General features: G+C 41.3%; 1 protein-coding gene across 6 annotated transcripts in view; it reads right to left on the bottom strand.

Moving 5' to 3' along the window:
- Positions 1-19,976, bottom strand: part of irx6a (iroquois homeobox 6a) — a 105,464-nt gene that overhangs the window by 25,426 nt on the left and 60,062 nt on the right. For all 6 annotated transcript variants that reach the window (XM_048547155.2, XM_048547149.2, XM_059651654.1 and 3 more), the window contains exon 3: positions 6,011-6,286. The gene's annotated coding sequence lies outside the window, so the exon portion shown is untranslated. The remainder of the gene's footprint in view (positions 1-6,010; positions 6,287-19,976) is intronic.

Genomic DNA, 19,976 nt, shown 5'->3' on the forward strand with positions numbered 1-19,976 from the left:
GATGTGGTCATAGATAAGATTGTGTAAACATAGTACAATTAGAGACAACGCAGTGTGGAGTTGGAGGAACACAGTGGGCTGGACAGCATCAGAGGGGCAGGAAAGTTGACGTTGCAGGTTGGGACCCTTCTTCAGAAGTGTAATTATATAGTGCAATTCTATAGTGTAATTATGTGTGATTGTATAATAGATTAACTAGCGGATAAAAACTTTGGTGACCTGTTGCATAAGGTTCTTAAAGGGTTAATGTGTACTAATATCACTCCTGGTCTGTAGATGGAGACAAAGGGTTCTACTCCAGATTTTGGAGGGAGCAAATTTATCTCTATCGGCTCCATAAGAACCTGTTATTTATACCTGATCAATGTGGTTGTACTTATGCTAGCATACAAAAAAAAACCTTCTGCTTCTCTAAGAACATACTTTTACTGTCGATATCCTATTGGGGAATATCCTTTCCCACTAGTTGTATGATAGGTCAAAACAAAGCAAAAACAAAGGAGCATTGTTGGTTACGAGCTACCTCAAACCTCTACCCAGTACCATATTCTGTGGTGTAGGTGACAAATACTAGCAGGTGCCAGGACTGGTCATTTTAAACTAAAATACCACAACAGCTGGTACTCCTGGCTGTTGTATTAGTCACCTCTAATTTCATCCCAGACGAACTCAAGGTTTTGGAGTCAGGGTGGAAGACATTTCAAAGACATTTTAGCTTCCATGTTTTTGAAAGGCAAGTTAGCGCAGTCTTCCTGTGATGTTGTTTGTCACAGTCTGCAGATAGGTCTCCCTGACATTTGGGATGAAAGGAGTTCCATATCAGAGAATCAGTTTCAATCACAGGATTCACTGTGATTGCTATTCAAAAGAAGGTAGGTTATATTCTTTCAGTATCAGACCACTATATCACTGACCACTGATGCTCAATAGAATATTGAAATAATTGCACTGAGGCCAGTATTGCATCACTAAAGTCACTAGCCCATTGCCTGTTGCCCGTACACTTGCACAGTACCAGTTTGCTCAGAGCCAGCCCCTAGAAAGAGGGGCACTGAGTTTCCTGTTTATATCTGTCAACAAGAGGTCTCCGATTGGCCCAGGTTAACAAACTCAATTCGGGACTTCATATTCAAAAAGATTCACCTGGCCATTCCAATCACTACAAATATAAATGGTGATCCTTGACACTTACGGATAACTGTTTTGTCAAATTTCCTCTGTTCAGTTACAAGCCTGGACAGATTTTTAAAAATTGCTATCTCTGTGTTTTGGAGTAAACTTTGAAAATGGCAGATAAGAAGTTTCAGAAAGCAGTGCTGTTTTGGGAATGTGAATACAAGAGAGAAATATCTCCCTTTATCACTGAATTTGGGGCTTTCCATAAGCTTGATAGTCTGTCCTGAGATCTCAATGGTCCCCTAACCCTGTTGTAGCCACCCTAACAGTTCAATAGTGACCATTTTGAAATGGAACACCCCACCCTATTCATTCCATCTTCCCTTGCCAGATCCCACAGCTGAAATGCCCCACTGCACCTCACCCCACCCCACCCCATCCCATGTCCACTCTTACAGGGTTAACTTTATGATTACACAACCATTAATTTTTTTGCCAGGATTTGATCACCATGTGTGCTATTTATTTTATGTTTAATTCAAATTTTTACCGCCTAATAAGTATGAGAAAATAATTGGAAGTGATGTGAAGATGTGATAATTTCTTACAATGTTTCTTGACTGTAGCTGTGTGGGAATATATAATCTTATCCTGCACGTAATACATGGTCAAATAACAGATCATACCTTAAACACTGAGGCAGCACAGTGTCACATTGGGTAGCACTGCTACCTCAAAGCGCCAGGGAACCGGGTTTGCTTCCATCCTTGGGTGATTGTCAGCACAGAGTTTGCATATTCTCCCCATGTCTGTGTGGGCTTCCTCTGGAGGTTCCAGTTCCCTCCCGTAGACCAAAGATGTGCAGGTTAGGTGGATTGGCCATACTAGTTATCCAGGGTTTTCCAGGCTAAGTGGATTAGCCATGGGAAATGCAAGATGATCGAGTTAGGGGGTTGGACTGGATGAATGCTCTTTGGAGGGTCAGTGTGTACTTAATGGGCTAAATGGCCTGCTTCCACACTATAGAGATTCTATGAATAGATCTTTTCATTTCAAGAAAGGTTTATTTCTGCCAGCTTCTCCTCTAAGAATAATTATTTTATGCACATCTGTTGGGAACTAAACAATGAAATGTTCTTTTACCTCTATATTTTATGATCAAAGTCCAATGAGATTGTTAGATTGCTAGCTAAAAAGCTTCCAAATGAATTGTGAGCAGACAGTATCAAACCAGTTCCTATTTTGAATGACTTCACAGCATGACAACCCACAAATGAGCATTTTCAGTCAGATTGTTTAATGTTGTAAATGTTGTTGAAGGCTTTTCAAAGCTGTGTACGTGGTTGAGCTGCATGGAAAGGAAAAGTGTGCATTTATTTGGCACTTCAGGCTATTTCAACACAGTTCCCAGCCACATAACCTCTTGTAAATTGCAATTGCTGCTTTCAAGTGGAAAACCACTAATTTTCGCACAGCGAGGTCCCATAAACTGCAATGAGATAAATGACTGGACGATCTGCTTAGCTGAAATATACGTTTTGACTCAATGTCAGCAGTACTTCCTTGTTCTTCTTCATGTAGACTCACAAGATCGCTCAGGTTTACTTGAGGATGGAAATGGGGGCATCTTTCACCACCTCATCCAAAAATCACTTTTTTTCACTCGTACTGGTTTGATTATGTATGCAAAAATGCTGGAGTGAGACTCGAAATCAAAACCATCTCAGGGATAAGTGCCACCACTGAATCAAGATGACTTTCGAAGGTAGCTTTTTGTGTAATTTTATCTGCACTTAATCTGGTACTGAATTGCTTAATTTTGGCTGAAAACTGAAAAAAAAAAGTTACATTCCATTCGCACTTGAAAACATAACTTGACAAGTGTAAAATTAACAAAAAGAAAGTCTTTTCCAATCTGACAGAATTTAAAAAAAGTAGAATTTTCCAGTATGTTTGGTTTAAGTTGTTAAATGGTAAAAATACCAGCCCAACAATATAGCTCCAAAAAATCAACTAGAACTTGCAATTGCCATCTACTGTCAGAATATTAGCTGATTCATCCAATTTGAGGATTCTCAAAAACTAATGCTAAAATGCTACAGAATTCTGAGCCAACAAACATAAAAGATATTTCATGAACATTTATAGACTTGTAGTAGCATCACATTGATCAGTTTAATTATAATATTTTAAACATCCCAGTTGAATCACAGCATACTTTGCATACATTTATAAGAGTTATAATTTTGCTTTCTTTGAAAAAAACAGATGTAAGGTCTCATAGAAATGCAAGGTCAAGCTAGCGTCATCTGTTTAGCAGCTGCTGTTCATTGTTAAATTTTTTGGGTATTTTTCTGTGAAAATTAAATAACTTTTCAAAGTTTAGCATTTCATTTATTAAAGTATAGATTGCTGTTTCATATATCTCGCGATGGCAAGATTTGTGACAGAATTGGATGGGAAGTCTGGCGATGCCCATTTTGACATTGAAAGCTGAATCTTTTGTATTCCTGATGAGTGGTGGGGTGAGTTTCTCACTAGGTAGCAGTGAGTTGCCAATTAAAGAGGCTTGTAGTGATTTTTTAAAATACCACAACTCACCTTATTAAGAGATAATCAAGTGTGGAGCTGAAGGAACACAAATGGCCAAGCCAGCATCAGAGGAACAGGAAAGCTGATGTTTCGAGTTGTGACCGTTCTATTTTCTGAAGAAGGGTCCCAACCCAAAACATCAGTTTTCCTGCTCCTCTGATGCTGCCTGGCCTGCTGTGTTCCTCCAGCTCCCCACCTTGTCATCTCTGACTCCAGTATCTGCAGTTCTTGCTATCTCACTTTAGTAAGATTCAGTTTCCAATCTTGCACCAACAAGCTAGACATTGAGAAATCTCAACATGAACATGAATGTCAGAGTGAGTAGCTGATGGCTCCAGCTTGCTGCTTGTTGTGAGGACCCTCCATGCATTTGTCAGCAACAAGCGGCATCTCAGCGCACAACCTACACGCATCAGTCCATACACTCCTCATCCACAGACATTGACATCCACCATTTGCCAACCCCTCACTATCACCATGGCACATCTCCAGTACACTTGCAGGCCAACTTGAATTGCATTACTGGATGCACCAGCAACTAGTATTGAAACATTGCTGCCAGGACACATTGCATGGACAGGCATCCACCTCATGCATTGGACTTGGCTGCAACTCAGCAATAAAAACTGAAGGAACTGTGGACGAGCACAAATAGAAGTTGCTGGAAAATCTCAGCAGGTCTGGCAGCATCTGTAAAGAAAAAATTCAGGGTTAATGTGACCCTTCCTCAGAGCCTGAAATGTTAACCGTGATTTTTCATTCACAGATGCTGCCAGACCAGCTGCGCTTTACCAGCGACTTCTGTTTTTGTAACTCAGCAATGCTCATTTGCTGTCTTAGCACTTGCTCACTCAGTACTCACTCTGTATGCTCACAACATCCATGCCAAGCCTTGTTATTCTGTGCCAGTTAATGCACTGACACAATCAGGCAGCTCGCCTTGTTGGGTAGGATTCCTCCATCAAAGCAGTGATGTTATGCCAATGTCACACCAGTCACCATGAACCCTGTGACTCTACAATAGCAGGCCTGGATCGTAGGGTTAACACAGTTGGGAAATGTATAGACATCAGTCAGACATTTGCATGTTTATTGTCTTGGACTGTCTCACTAAATTATCAGGAGGGGTTAGACAGGGCCAATCCATCAGGTCCATCCTAAAAAAACTGAAGGAGACTGGGGTTGAGTCGGCGGGGTGGGGTGGCGAAACAAGGTGAGTTACTTCCAAATGAAGGAGGCTCGGGAACCTATCTTTCAAGGGCAAACTTATTACTGCAGATGCTGGAATCTGTAGTGAAAACAACAAATTCTGGAGATCACAGTGGGCGAGGCAGCATCCATGGAGAGAGAGCAAACTAATGTTTCATTTCTAGACGACTCTTTATCAGAGCTGATGTGAAGTGATAGCTTGCTCTTTCTCCATGGATTCTGCCTGACCCGCTGTGATCTCCAGCATTTTTTTTGTTTTCAGATCATTGGGGACTGCAGGCTGGGGAAAGGGGGACAATAATTGTGAAGAGGCAGCTGTATTTGTAAGGAGTGTGGATGTAATGGAGCATGGGTGGGAAGGTAATCATGTGGGAGGGGTTTCGGACATCAATATGTGGTACATCCTCTGTGGCCGTGATATTACACATAGTATACAGTGCATTGTCATGCATACCACTAATGTTGCTTCAGTATGTTTTCTCTTTCCTCTCCCTCCCACTGCATCTTAGTGCAGTCAACCAGTTCTGCAACTGGGATGAAGAGAGCCCACTCACTGGAAGACCCCACTGGACTGGCGGCCCTGGGGGTGTTTGTGTTTGGATGGTGCAGACATGCTGAGGGGCCTCTTGCCAGAAGCAAGCTGAACCTCCATGGATGCAACTTCCCAGGGTGAACAGGGACAGGCAGGCTGAAAGTGGAGGGCCCAACCACCTCTGCAGCTGCCTCAGAGGAGACTGCTGAGGGCCCTGTGTGTCGTTTCTCCTCTGGTTAAGTGCCTGCAGGCACCACCCTGTCTCCTTATGAGGGAGGGGCATCTGGAGTGCTTGCCATGCCTTTGGTCGTGAAGACTAATGACTGGGGCAACTGAGTGCAGGTATGTATCTCTCCAGCAGACCCTGAAGGTGCTGGACCTGGATCTCCATGCCAGCTGCCAACCTGTCCATGAATGCAAATAGACAGCCACATGACTCACTGCACTGCTGCAGCTTCAGGGCAATGACAGACATTCCCTCCCACATCCCTGCCTGCTGTTCCTGTTCCTCCCTATATATCTAGGTGAAGTCCCCGATCACTAACATCACAGGAACCTCACCTGCCTGGTCTTCAGCAGTCCTCCAAGTGTCAGTGCCCTCCTTACCCAGCTGTAGAGCTGTTGCTGTGAGGTGCTCACCAGATTATGCTCCACACTCTCTAAGCCAAATGTCCCCCCCCGCCATGATATCAATATCTGAGCTGGTGGGGGCTGTAGGAGACAGCCTTTCCCATTCTTCCTCTGAGGTCTCCGCACTCTCGTCTTTTGAAGTCGAGCAGGGGGTTTCTAATGGAACCAACCTCTTCACTACCGATGATGTGGAGATGTTGGCAGTACCTGTAAGAAACAAAAAGGAGAAGGCATTGCAGGTAACGGTTTGAAGAGGTGTGTAATGAATGACACTAACAGCTGGACTTCTATCACAGTTGCAGTGGAATGAAGGGAGGTTATGGCAGAACATGGGTGTTTTGGCAACCCCATAGCAGCCATCCTGGTATTGTCCTCAAGTGCCAGGGATCCTTTTCTCATTAGGGGTGAGAGTGAGGAAGGAAATGTTGGGCATCCCTCCACCCATCTGAGCCTTTCTACCTGATCTTCATAGAGTTGTACAGCATAGAAACAGGCCCTTCAGCCCACAATATCTATGTCAACCAACAAACACTAAACTACATTAATCCCACTTCTAACATTTTGGAGTTGATCTGTAGCTCGGGTTGTGGGTGATGAGGTTGGTTGACTTTCTGAGCTGGTTTGTTGTTCAACAGATGTTTCATTACCATGCTTGGCAATATCCTCAGTGCAGCCACTGATGGAGCATTGGTGTGTTTTCCTGCCTGGTTTTTAAACTCTGGGGGTCGTTGCGATGGACCATGATATCGTTTGATGTCAGCACCCTATTCACATCAATAGACATAGCACTAGCAAGGGAAACAATGACAACACTACTTGAACAAGAACATGACCCCAGTGAAATCACCTCCAAGGACAACATGTTTAAACTACTGGACCCATGCCTGGCCACCCACTTCTCCTTCAACGGCCAAACATACAAGCAAATCAATGGGACAGCCATGGGATCGCCTATCTCTGGACTCATAGCAGAAGCAGTGATGCAAAGACTGTAGAGGACTGCCCTTCCACAAATCCAGCCTAAACTATGGATACGCTACGTAGATGACACCTTTGTCATCATTAAATGGACCAAATTAGAAGAGACACACAAACACATAAACAACACCCTCACCGGAATAAAATTCACCAGAGAGGAGGAGTAGAACAAACAACTCCTGTTCCTGGGTATCATGATAGAGTGCAAGACAAATGGGGAACTGCAAATGGAAGTACACCGAAAAGCCACACACACAGACCACGTATTGAACTTCAATAGTAACCATCCTACCACACACAAACGAAGCTGCATGCGAACACTATTTAAAAGGGCAACAACACACTGCAGCAATATGGAACTACGCCAAGAGGAGGAGGAATACAATTTCCAAGTATTCAAGGAAAATGGATATCCAAATAACTGGGTCAAGATGCTGGAACAGCATCAGAAAGATTCTACACATCCCGACACACTCATCACATGATCCTACATCAGGAACATGTCAGAACTCACTGCAAGACTTCTACAACTGCTGGACATCAGAATGGCACACAAGCCCACATTAATCCTACGACAAGTGCTCACCCAAATGAAAGACCCACTCCCCACCATGGACAGGACCAATGTCATGATCCCCTGCAGAGACTGCGAGAAACACTACATCGGACAAACAGGAAGGAAACTAACAACAAGAGTACATGAACACAAAGTGGTTACAAAAAGACACAACCAGTACTCACTCATCTCAAACTACAGAGCCAAGGAGAACCACAACTTCGACTGGGACAACACCAAGATCCTGGGAGAGGCTAGGCAAGAGACAAGCACGAGAATTCCTGGAAGCATGGCACTCCATGAAGCAGGCTATTAATAAACACATTGAACTCGACCCCATATACATTCCGCTACAGAGGAAACCCAGAAGTGAGGCAATCCATTGCAACGGACCCCAGAGTTTAAAAACCAGGCAGGAAAACACACCTGGAGGCTGCACTGGGGATGGTACCAAGCACGGTAACGAAACGTCTGTGTAACTACAAACCAGCTCGGTGAGCCAACCAACTCAACATTAATCCCATTTACCTACACTTCGTCTGTAACCTACTATATTTTGGCAGTTTAATTAGTAATCCAGGTGTTTGTTAAATGTTGCGGGAGTATCTGCCTCCTACCACCCTCTCAGGCAGCACACTCCATATTTCTACCACCCTATGGGTTAAGTTTCTTTTCTCAGTTCTCCTCTAAACCACTTGCTCCTCACCTTAAACTTATGCCCTCTATTCTAAGACTCATCTGCCTCAGGGAAAAGATTCTCATGATCTACTCTGTCTGTAACTCTCATAAAGTTGTATATCTCAGTCAGATACCCCCCAGCCTCCTGTGCTTCAATGAAAACAAATCACATGCTATTTTCTCCTGTAATGAGAGAAAAGGAAGAATTGACTGAAGTGAAAGATGGTGGTATTGTTTAGTGCTGGGGCAGTTGATGAAAAAAGTGGTAAAGCTTTCTGAGTGTGTAAGCAGCACAGATGCAATGCAGTGTTAGTGATGTGTAAGATTCAGTTGTGTCTGAGTCATGAGTACGTAAAGTCAGGATGACAAAATTTGTGCTTTACTGTAACAAAATTATAATCCTGTTTATAAACAGCATTTTTCTGATTTTATTACTACATAATGTTGCCAGATCGAAATAGAAATCTGATTGAAGATTGTTAAAAAACACTAGAATAAGCTGAAAAATAACACATACTATATAAAACAAAGGACTGCAGAAGTTGGAAATCAGAAACAAAAGCTGCAATTACTGGAGAAACTCAGCAGGTGTGGCAGCATCTGTGGAGAGAAAACAGAGTTCTGAGTCCAGTGACCCGTCTCCAGATCAGAACAAAAAGGGTTCTCTCAGGCATTGGCCAATGACTATCATTTCTGATTGTTCTTATCCTTGTAGTAAAGCACTAAGCTTCCATTCATCCACGATGATACGACAAATTTGACAACATCAATTGTGAAGGTCTGAGCACAAGTAATTCCATTATAACACCTAAAAGCCTCTATGCAAATTGTACAGTGAGCTATCTGCAAAAGTGTTATACGTTGCAATTTCTTAAATAAAGTTAAACATCAGTGTCACCTGTGGAATTTTGATCGTAATTCTCTTTAGTAATGGTTTGTGTATTAACATCTACACATATGAAATTGGCAGTTACTTTAAATTTTAGCCACTGATGCAGCCAACACTGTGCTCAAAAATGATAGGCTGCTTTAGATGTGATTCAGGGCTTGAATTTTCCATTGAATGCACAGAACATTTTTCCCATGCAAATATACATTGCTTGTAGAACTCATTGAGCATACATGCAGTTTAATTGAGAATCATTTGATACAATGGTTTGCTTTGTTCAGCTGAAGAACGATTTGGTCAAATGGAATTTGTATCTGTGACCTGTTTGATTCACTTGTGGTAGCCTTGTTATTTCAATGATATGTCTTTAATTATTTGTATAATGGACAGCTTCATTTCATTATAAAAGAGACACTTCTGATTTCTTATGTTCCTGCCTGAACATCATTGGAGTAGCAAGCTACATCTTGAGGAGTACAACATCCATTCACCAGCAACACTGAGGACATCAGGATAATATTCGCGATTAAATAAGGAACCTCACGTAAAGCCATTGTTCAGTGACTCTCTCATAGGACCGGTAATAAGCAGAATATTCCTAATGTTGGTCTTTTTATTAGTTTTTATATTTGGGGAGGAATAAATATGTTCAATATCTGTACTATAACCTGCTACATTATCTTTGTTCCTACTTACGTGTTCGCGTTAATAAATTATGATTGGGTCGAACTTTTATTCTGTGTTTGAAGGCTCAAATGTATTGAAAGCCTCGTGTCACAATCAATGAGCCAAATATAGGTAAGCAAGTTTCATTTTGACCCCTGAGTTCACTACTGAAACAGATACTAGACACAAGAAGAAATTCTGGTTTGGAAGGAACAAAGGTTGACTTATGGAAGTGGCAGTTCAGATTGAATGTAAGAGAAGTAGCTGAGCAAAGCTAAAAACAAAACACAATCTTCTACGCTCATCATTCATTTAATACAGCTTAGGTTTTCTGTTCTAATTACTGGGCTGAATTTTACAGTAGCAGACTGGGAGGATGCTCATGTGATTGGGCTTCATGATATTAAGTAAGGAGGTCAATTTCATGACAGCCATCTGTGATAATCTAGAAGGCAGTCATGACATGAAATTGCCCACTTTCTGACAATGAGCGTATAGAGTGTCATTGAATTTGCTAACAGACTGAAATTTTACTAGATCCCTGCGATTTTTCAGCATGTACGTCTGGCAAACATGGGAGAGAATCTTGTGAGGTTTGCAGCGAATCAGAGGGTCCTAGGGAACAACCAAACTAAGAGGTGAAAGGTCACTGTCCTCCTGTAGTGGAAGATCCTCTAATAAGAAGAAGAATGGGAGAAGGAGGGAGAGAAGGGTAACTACCCAGGGATGGTGACATCCTGCTAAGCCATATAGCCAAGTTGAAAAGCAAGAGGAGGCAGAGATCACTGCCAGAGTGAGGAAAAGAGCTTATCGTGCGGCTATGGTTCAAATAAATGACAGCTGTCAGGTGCTTTTACTTTGTTGGGTGCTTAACCATTCCCTTTCTGCCTTTATATTTTTGCAATGAGATCACCTCGCAGTACTTTTTATCCATGAAGATCTCAGCCTTGCAGGTACTCCACAGCCTCTCCATCCACTACTCCAGATCCATTTTGCAGATTTCCATAAGCTGCAACTGGATACATTTTGTTGACAGACAATCACACTGGGCACTGGAAGTGGCCTGACTTCCCACATCAACAGTTCAATTGCTCTACGACACCACAACAACTGAATTCAATTCGATTGAATACAATTGAATTCAGTTAGCTTTATTGTCACATGTACTCAAATGAGTACAAAGAGAAGTTTATAAGTCACCGCTTGTGGTGTCATCTGAGGTACAATGGTACCTTTAGTCATGAGAATGATAAAATTTGAGAAAGGAATATCTCTGCAATGAATAGACAGGGACAGTGCACAAGAGTACCAGCACAAGAATGAAATAACTTAAAGTTGATGGGCTGAATCCTACAGGAAATTTGGTGCCTTGTTTTGCAGTATGGGGCCTAAAGATCCTGCTGGAATAGGTGGTGCAGAAGCAGGATATCTTCCTCCTCCATGATCAGCAGAGGAAGCCACGATGCCATGCCATGCCAGCATGCCCCTTGGTTGCTGGCCAGGTGAGTACAATCTGAGGCACCTGGAGGAAAGCCCAGCACTCTAAGTAAAAGGACCTTCTATCAATGTAAATCTCCTGTGTCACCACAACACCCTGAGGTGCTGGTGTTACTGGCAGAGGGTGTGGAGTAAATATCACCATCAGGAGGACCATTCTTGGAGGAGTCTTCAGGTATGGATAACAATTATTCACCCTTTGTTTTGACATTCACTTGTACCTGTTATCTGCTGCAACTGATGACTGACTACTGCAGGAAACAGGAAGATGTGTACAGCTTAACACTGCAGATGTGAAAAATGAATTATATTTTAGCACAAAGAGTTAAAAACTCTAGTTAATACTCAGATTCTACAGTCAGTGAGTTGATTTCTGGCTTATGCAGGCCGAAAAGAGAAAAGAGTTTTAAATTAAAACTCTGCAGCTAATAACAAAAAATAGAGTGAGGAGATCCTTGAAAGCTAAGTTTAACACACCAAGGCCACATGTGTTGAATGAAAAGTTTGCAATCTTTGGGTAATTGCAGAAATTTATAGGGACAACCTTGACAGAAGTAAAGGGTAGCCCAAGAAATCATTGTCAGTACGGGGCTGAGTGACTACTCCTTCAAATTTTAATACTTTCCATACTTGAAAGATTGGAAATTTTTCCTAATAAGTATAGAAGAAAAGTGGAATTAAAACATTTGCTTTGATGTATAAGTCCATTGTGTTTCATGTATTTTTAATATAGCTATTTAAGGTTGCATGTAATCATTCAAGTTCACGTCCTTTGAGTTCTATATAATAAAATGATTTTGTTTAAACCATGAGCCTTGTGGGTATGTTCTGTCAGTAGTTACCTGGAGTTTTGGATTGTAATTAAAAAAAATAGTTACAGGTCTTTATAAAATGAAGATAATGAAGGAAAAAACAATAGTGCTGCACCTTAGACAGACACTTTCACTACGTAACTTACAACTCAGAATGATGGCCTCCTAGCTTTTAGCCAAAACATTCTAATCCCCTTCTGCAACATATCTAGCATCTATCCCTCTGACCAAGTGATATTCCCCCAGATTCTCAGCTTAAACTGCACCCTCTCCACAGCCAATGGATTTAAACCCACGTGATTCACTGTTTGCAGAATGTCCTCATTTATCTGAGTCATTACTGTCAAGTTGATCATTTTTTCCATTTATCCTCACCCTCCCCTGAGCACTATGAGTCCTCAACTCCTACAAAGGCAATGAAAAGCCAAGCAGGTTACTGATGTTTCTTGAGACTGGTCTCTGACTGCACACAAATACTCATCCATTTCCAGAGCACCTATTTCCAATGTATATCATTTGTATACCTCCCAATAGTGCACATCCATATTGAGAGCTCAGGCTGACCATCACCCCTTTAGATTGAGCAAAGTTTTTCAGCCTCTTGTGGTACTGTGGCTGGGTGCCTTAGATGGCTCCATGGATATTGGCCCCCTGAGTCATTTCAGTCAGGGAATGCCTGCTCTTGTGGGCCAGTCTGCTCTTCCCATCCGGCAGGATAAGAACCTCCTACGGTTCACTCAAATTAGGAAGAGATCTCACAGGAGTCATTATCACACCAGGGGGCATCCCAAACATTTTACTTATTGGCAGTCAATGATATGGAATTGGAACACTCTGCTCTGGTAGGAGAAAGAGGGATATACTGGAAGAGCTGTTGTTATCTCCCATTTTGTTAATGGTGGAAGTGAAGAGATTGGTGTCAGTCTCTATAGGAATAACCAGATTGAAGCCTGGGATATGCTGTCAAGAAAATTCAAGTTCCCACGCCCTCTTCTTTCCTTTGAGCTGTGAGGCAGCTAAATCATAACAAAACACCAGCATCCCTTTTAAATACAACGAAGGAACTGGTTTGGTCTTTTGTTAACAATTCTAACTCTCCACCCCAGTTGCCACTGGTTAGTTGCTAATTGACCAGCCAGTGCAGGGATACAGGCAGAGACCCACATGACCACACTCTAATGCTTGCAATTCAGACCATTAAGAAACTGTTGTCATTGTGTTTAAATTTTACAAATATGCCTATATATTTTATCAATGTAGCTGGAAATATTGAAATATGCAATTGGATTAATTCAGTTCATATTCCACAAACCTAAAGTATAGCCTTTTTCATTTGTAGGCTATATGATTATCTTTACACATAGAATAGCTTATAAATCTCACCTTTTTCCACTGTACATTTTCTGTAAAACATACAACTGATAAACAAAACCTACTCCTGGCTCCTAACAAACTCACAAGACTGGCGTAAGACGTTAATGAAGACCAACTGGGATCGTGCACAGTAAAAGCAACCGAAAATAATTGGTGGAAATACATATAAATGGATGGGAATATACATCATCAAATTGACAGTAAAAGTAGCTTTCTATATTTTATAATGTAAAAGTCCTTCCTAAAACTGAAACATTGCTACAATTTATAATGTCTATAAAGAGGTGTAACTTCTCTAGGAAGACCCAATTTGTGATTTCAGCAGTGCAGACCCAGCTCTAAAGTAGCTTTATTTAATTTGCTTCAGATTGAACCTTTTTTGTTTGTTTTGTATCCAACTGTGAAAAGAGAGTACTCTCTATTTTATTGCACTGACAGAATATGATTTTCTACACACTTCATTTTGCTTTGCTGTCTTAACCTGCACATGTTGTAGGCAAGTCAGTTAAATCAATGGGAACAAACATATGGAATGTCAGTCACTATAAAAGTATATAATGCGCTTGAGCACTTGCCTACGAGTACTTCACTGACATCATCTTCGCTTCATTATTTCTCTAATCACTTGAATCAATCAGCTTATCCAAGAGGTGATAAATATTGCAGACTGCAACCGATTTTATTCAGCATGAAATTGTTTCAAGTTAAGTTCTTCATCTTGATTCAATACGTTACAAACTCTAGCTCCAAATGTGGTTCGAATGATATTCAACTGTAGCCTCACCCTTTCAAACAGCAACAATAGCTAGGTCTTTCACGAAACATGACACCACTAATGCAGGACAGTTTTTTTAAAAAGAGTTCAGGGATGGATAACAATGTGAATCAATAAAGCAATGTGGCTGACTGTTAATTGACCTTAGGAAAGGCATAACCAATCGCACAGATCAAAGGCAATTAGGGATGGGCAATAAATGGCAATGATACCTACATGTCACTGAGTAATAAAAAAAATGAAATCAAGTTTCAATGGAAGGCAATTTGCAAACATTTTAATTTTACATGTGTATAAGAGATGGGAGTCAGCTCAAGTAGAATGTCAACAGCAGCATAGGTTGATGGGCAGAATGGCCTATTTCGGTGCCAATGTGAAATATAATATAATTTTGGTAAATATTCAGTAGAAACTCAAAAGTTGAAACTATATTATTCTCGTATTTCATGACCTGGATCAAAACTTCTGAATAAGGCCTCAGGTCCAAGTGGACATTTCATTATTGGAGGCTAAAGGGATGAGTGATTAGGGATGACTGGCAACAGGATGCTATTTGTTCAACAATTCTTCCTTCTTTTCAGGATATAGATTATGCTGTATAAGATAGCTTAGGGGATTTAAAAACAAATCACTGTAATTATTTTGTTTGATACTGCTGCATCCATGGACTGTGCTACATCCACAGATTTAAGCCTGCAACATTATCCCTTGTGGACTCTAGCCATGATGGGTTTTCTGGGTGTTGGGTGTCTGTATTGCACTTTTGAGGCTGCTCTATCCAGCTGCACAGTTCCGGCTGTGAGTCTGCTGCATGTCTGTCTTTACCTTATTCATAACTAACACTTACTCATTCTCAGTAAGTCCTGTGTACTCTTTATTTACATTCTGATATATTAAATATTGATTGGCGCTCTCAAGGATAGGGTTCCCACTATTCTTTCTTTGCATCTCAATAGCATGTGGTAGTTGATGTCATCATCATCAATACATTTTATTTCCAGTTATACTGTATGCTGCACCCACCCCTTCCCAGATTATCTTTTCTCTTTGCTGACACTCCGACAATTTGTATCAGCTATTTGCATTATTACTATCTTGCCTTCAAGGTCTGTCTCAAATGGTTGAAAGTATTAGGAGTTCTGCAGCACTTGACCATTGCAACACACAAATAGCAAGACTGTGTGAAATTTTATATCTCCCTCAAAATGCCTGGCTACAGTAAGGACTGATGAGTTAATTTGTGATTCGTAAGTGTCCACCATGAACTTAGTTTGGGATTTCTTTTCCATTCGACGATGGTACTACAAACCTGTGATTATACATTAGTAGATCATTGAATATTTCTAAGTGATACATCTGTTCATACAACTCCCTTAGAATCTGTTGTACCGGACAATATCTTGAGCAGCCATCTGAATAAAATTGTTGATTTTGATGCGCTCCTCATCTGCATTCTGAGTTCCATGAATTTCTCTTAGTTTAATCTCTGTAGCTGGTAATGAGCTTGTTATTCCAAAAGAAAATGATTCCACATTTTCAAGGAAGAAATCTTCCATTTCACCCTGATCACCTGTTGCACTTCATTTTAATTATTTCTTTTGACCTCAATAGTATCACTCATGGTTTATGGTCCATATCCACATGAAATTTGGAGAAGTGTTCATGACACTATGTAACTATTAAAGCTTGTAACTCAATTGCTGCACCTAATCCTGTGCAGAATGTGTTTGCAGACAAAGTGGAGTTGTAATGGGCTTATATATCTGAGGAAAATAGCTTCTCCTTTGTTTTCATATAGGCTGTCCAAAACTATTGATCCTTTCTAAAATCACTCTTAGAGGTTGTATGAGAGCAGCCAGATTGGAATGAGTTTCCTTACTAATTGACCATTGCTAAACATTGTTGAATATCATTGAAATACTTTTGATGTGTGAACTCACGTCTTGCCTTTGTCTTCCTAAGATCTACTGTAACTCCTTATTTTGTGATCTTTATTGACTTCAGCTAAAGTTATTGGTTTGCATTTCTGGCCTTCAACTTTAATTTTTTGAATTGGTTCTTTTGTCAATGGTTTTCCTTTTCAGGAATTGCCTCTAATGGAACTTCGTTGCTTCAGTGGTGAATCAGTGTTTCGGAATCTGCAATAGTGTCCGACTCTGATCAAAGCTGAAGTTGAGGATAGCTCCCCCTGCTGGACACTCGTGCAACTTCTGGAATTGCCCTGCCCCACACCTTGTGCATCCTAATATGGGTGAGGTTGTTTCCCATTTTTTTGCCATTTTGTTGGGAGTGTGACAATGTTATCTTGGAGCAACCCATGTGACCAAATCAGAGGAATCCTCCTTGTTGCCTCAAAGTGGTTGCTCAGTTCTGGGTCCTGAGCATGACATGTGCTACATACTGAATCACCTGCTCCATTGTCAGCTCCTCTTTCAACCAGAGAAAAATCTGATAAAGTTTTCATTGTGGATTCCTACAATGATTCAATCTCTTATGAACGTGACTTTTAATGTTCTATATCGACAGCACCCAGCTAGATGATAAATGTCAGTTAAAAATTGAATCCCATTGCCTCTGGGGCCTTTTGTTAAACCTTGCCATTCTCCCAAGTATTTCTGATTTGGCCTAAAATGAGCATTAAGCACCTTGACTATGAATTCAAAATCCGCAGTACTTTCTTCTAACCCTGCCTCACACGATGGCATTGGTATAGGCCCTATCATTACAAGGGTTGCTCTCAGCATTTTCAACTACTTGGAGTTCCCATTAGCTAGCATCTCTTCTTCCCCGGCTAAATACCAAATGCTGCCTGGTAGCTCTGTAACTGTTGCTTCTACAATTCCTGTTTTTGACTTCTTTAAAGGCCTTCAGTATTCTCAAACTGCAGTGACAATGACAGTGTTTCGCCTGGTGCTGCCCCTGGTTCAGTCGCCTGTACCCCACTGACCTGAGTGCATGTTGAGATTTCTTTTCTCCCACTTTCTCAAAGTCTTCCAGTGTTCTACAGACATCTTCTCTCTTCTTTTCCCTCCGCCATGGGTCTTGATCTGTAATTTCAGTTCAAGTCGATATTGAAGTTTCTCTAGCTACCACTTTGTTTTGATAATTCTGTATCTATGAACTGAGCTACTTCTATTGCACTTAAGCCTGTATCAATGTTCCTCATGGACTCTGACTATCATGAGTTCTCTGGGCACTGCGAGTCTGCACTGAATTGTTAAAGCTGCTCTATCAATCTGGACTCATCCTGCTATGCACCTCTAGCTTTAAATTATCCGCAACTAAATTACTCACAATAAGTGTCAAAAACACTTTTATTATGTTCTAATATACTGAATATTCATTACAGCTCTCAAGGTTTGCATTCAGGTTGCACTCACTGATATAAAAGCAGAAAATGCAGGAGAAACTTGAGAGATCAGTCACTTTTCGTGGAGGGAGAAACAGAGTTAATGTTTAAAGTCCAATATAAACGTCCTTCACTTACATTTGAAATTACCTCAAAGCTCTGTTTTTCTCTCCGCAGGAGCACCTGAGGTTCTCGAGGATTTTCTGTTTTTATTTCAAATTTCCAGCATCAGAGTGCTTTGCTTTTATTTAATTGCTCTCACTGATATACTCCCAGCTCTCCTGCAGGCATAGTTGATGCACATCCAGAGGCAGCAGGAGATGGCCAGAGGGAGATGTGTGTGCCTGCAGGTCTTGGCCTCCGTGGAAGAGCTGCTGTTGGCCATGACCAGGATACCCATTTACACTCTTTGGGCTCTATCCTACCGTTTACTTCCTACCCTACCCACCTTCCGATTTTCTGTATGTAAACTGATATTTTCCCAGCCACCACCAGCAATGATAAAGGGTCACCAGACCCGAAATGTTAACTCTGTTTTTTCTTTCACAGACGCTGCCAGACCTGCTGAGCTTCTCCAGCAACTTTCTTTTTGTACCCATTTACAAGGCTTTGCCCAGAGTTGGATCTGAAAGTATAGAAGGAGATGGTATCCTCAAAAATTATCTTCAAGCTAACACCCAATCTTCCTCTCATCTCAGATGCCCCTCTTAGTGGTAAGTTTCAAATAATTTAAACATACATATCACAACGCCTTTCATCAGAACTTGCCCCTTGTTCTCTTTCCCTTCAGAAACCCAAAATATGGAAGCTGTTCAGACAGTGGAGGAGTAGCAAGAAGACAGTGTTGGTGAAAGCACAGCAGTGTAATTTGATTTCACTTTTGCAGTGACCTGTGCTGATATCGACACTCTATGTACTTTATTGAACAGCATGGTGGTTTGAATCTGGATGTGGAATGATATCAGGCATGAATGGCTTGCAGCCAGGACAGGAGGCAAGAATAGTGCAGGTGTCAGCTCAGCAAAGAACACTCATGTGTTACAAAGCAGCAGAATGAGATTTACCTTACGGCAAGAGAGTAGAAGGTGATAGAAATACATACAGAAATACTTGACACATTGGAAAACCGTAATGCCAAGTCAAGGAGCATACAGAACCCCAGTACCAAGTTTCTACAAGGCTTTCCACAAATGTGGACGTGGAAAAGTCCGAAAGTGCATCTTCATTCATTCTTTCATGGGATTTGGACATGACTGGTGAAGGCCAATATTCAATGTCCAATCTTAATTATCCTTTAAAAGTTTAAAAGCTAGAATCACTGGAGTTGATGTACTTTAGAAACACACAAAGTTTTGGCTTCCAAAGAATAGTTCTCCGATTCAGATGCACCATCTCATGGGCCGATACCTCACAAACAGTTTCTACCAACAGGTTTGCAGAACGGCTAGCAAGATGTGACAGTCGCTCAGGAATCTGTCTTCTAACAGCTTAGACAGTGGAGGCACTGCACTGGGGAGATGGCTGTGGCTCTGTGGAGCACAATTAAGTCCTACCCTCTCAGGATGACAGCATTTGTCTCCCACCAGTACTACCCTGTCAGGGCCCGTACTGTTGCCTGTCAGACAGCCCAGACTCTCTAAAATAATCTGCCGTCTCTCCCATTGAAAGCCAATAGTTTCCCACTAGGTTTGCTGCAGTGGCTGGGTAACACTGTTGAAGAGAACTGGGAATGATAAAGGCAATTTCAATGATTCTGTACTGTGTGTAGGGAGTAAAGAAATACACAAAGTGATTAGACGACTTTGTATAAGCAATATGGATAATTTCCTTCATAAATTTGAATGCTTAATCGATGCTGGTTATTCTTTCTGCACTTTGGCCAAGTAGATGTTGTGATTGTCAGTAGCAGGCAAGTGTGAGGTGGAGTAGTTTTGTTCAATGTGTTGTACTTTTACGATTCATTGTAGACTGCTCAGTTACCTACTGCCTTACTCTTTCTCCTCCACCCTCATATTTCTCCTCTTCCTCTGGCTCCTCACGTTCTTTCTTCTAAGTTTCTTGCTCACTGTCTAGCTGTTGGTGAGGGTAGTCCCACTAGTGAGATTATAGAGTATGCAGTGGACTATGCAGGATCTTGTCGCCTGCATTGTTCAGCTCTGCAGGAGTCCTCGAGAATGGTCCTGGCAGTGAAAAGTGTAGTTTCAGTACACCTGCACTGTCCTGTACGGATTGCTAGCATGGTGCAGGTAGAATAGAAAACATCAGTGACCTTCCTCAATAAACAGTGAATGGCAAGTTGCAAAATGTTGTAAGCAATCTCCAA

This window comes from Stegostoma tigrinum, chromosome 16, assembly GCF_030684315.1.
Source record: "Stegostoma tigrinum isolate sSteTig4 chromosome 16, sSteTig4.hap1, whole genome shotgun sequence".
Taxonomy (NCBI): Eukaryota; Metazoa; Chordata; class Chondrichthyes; order Orectolobiformes; family Stegostomatidae; genus Stegostoma; species Stegostoma tigrinum.